Here is a 1,785-nt window from a genome sequence, read left to right as displayed (position 1 = left end):
TTAAAACGAAAAATCCTTTTAAAAGCAGTGTTCCGTATAAAAAGCACCAAATGAAAGTGAAATGGTGTCAAAACTTCTTTTAACATTTTTTCACCTACATCAGAATAAGAAGCAGGGACTGGTTTTAAAGCAGAACTGTGAAGACGAAACAGATCCTCAGTTAAGTTCGAGACCTTCATCCCAATGTCTTCTACGGTGCTGGTTGTTCATTCTCTGGGAAGAATCAAGTCTAACACTCTTCTAGAGCACACACTAGCTTCATTCTACATGCTTCCACAGCTCATTAACCTAGTGAGACCTCAGTCAATTTCCACCTGGAATGATGTCCCCTCAAACATTTTTTAATATCTCTGGAAGGTTATACAGTAGAAGCCTGATTTACGGCTTAAATTAAAGCTCAAGTTCAGATATCCAGTCAAATACTGATGTCATATTTGTGGTTGTTACAGAACCCAATGCTATGGAATATTCTGGAGAGAAATGGTGGAGGACACACATTCAATAGATGTCTTCAGATTCTTGGTTTTTTTTAAATAACAAAAATACCCTTCAGAAAAAGCCTATTAGTGATATTTAAATACTAAAGAAAATAAAATTTTGCTAAAACCCTTTTTTAATGAGTTTTTACCTCCCTTTGTTATCCTAATGGCAATGTTCTTATTTTGATTTAATTAAAGTAGCAATGAAAACCACTTTCTCGGGTCGGACCTGAGAGCAGAGAACAACTTTACCAAAGGACCATAGGATCCCATGAAAACTTTATTTTTGTGAGGTTTAACTGCCTTTCCTAATTTGTGTTTCTTGCACTTCATTTCACGTAAAGATTTTTTTTTTCCAGTTGTTTTCAATCCAGGATCAAAGTAAGTAAATGGACGTGAAAGAACAGAAATAAAATTCTTTACTGTCAAAATCAGATCTCATACTACAGCCCAAAGAAACCCATCCAGAGTTTGGACAGTAACGTAAAAAATATTCTGTAAAGGGGCATTTGATCACTCAAAATGTCGAATGATTTTGTAAGCCGTCAAAGAAAAAAAAAAAGAGGTCAAATGGTTTGATGGTTTGTACTCCAACACAGACACACACATTGCAAATGGTATCAACTGAAGCTTAACACTGACAGTTCTCAAGGCAACAACCCTGGAATAACCTTCTGTCCCCCTGGAAGCATTATAGTAATCACCCTCAGCTGTCCTCCATGCCAGATTAATAATTAAAAGACTCCCCTAAGAGTGAAACAATGAAAATCTGATCTATATCTCCTGTTCACAGACCGGACACATTGTCAGGTCTGTGCATTTTCTCCAGCTGTTAGTTATTTGTAGTTATCAAGTGGTACAAATGGACTTCTAAGGTGAGCCAAGTTATCAACAACAGAAACCTGGCTGTTCAGCTGTCCAAATATCTACAGTCTAATAAGTCAAAGAACTTAAGACATCTTAATGTTCTCAATATTCTTATCATCAAATATCAAACATGTATCATTGCTCTTTGATCAAACCACTTTTTTCACTTGGCATGAAAATTATTCATCATTCTTTAAAACTTATGTCTAATCTACTCTGTTGATTTTAATCATACTCTAAAAGGTTACCTGCTTATTAAATAGCACTAATAACATTGGACACAAATTTTGATGTTAGATAAGGTATACTGTATAATACTGGCTCCAGCATCCTGGGATCTATCAAAACTTTAAAACCAACCCCCAAAGGCATAGTGGCTAATAAAACAGCAAAAATTTGGAAAAAGTATATTCTTAAATAATTATCAAACAAGGCAAAA

The sequence above is a fragment of the Lepisosteus platostomus genome, chromosome 10 (genome assembly GCF_059453375.1).
Source record: "Lepisosteus platostomus isolate fLepPlt1 chromosome 10, fLepPlt1.hap1, whole genome shotgun sequence".
In the NCBI taxonomy this organism is placed as follows: domain Eukaryota; kingdom Metazoa; phylum Chordata; class Actinopteri; order Semionotiformes; family Lepisosteidae; genus Lepisosteus; species Lepisosteus platostomus.
Note: the sequence above shows the minus strand (reverse complement) of the source record.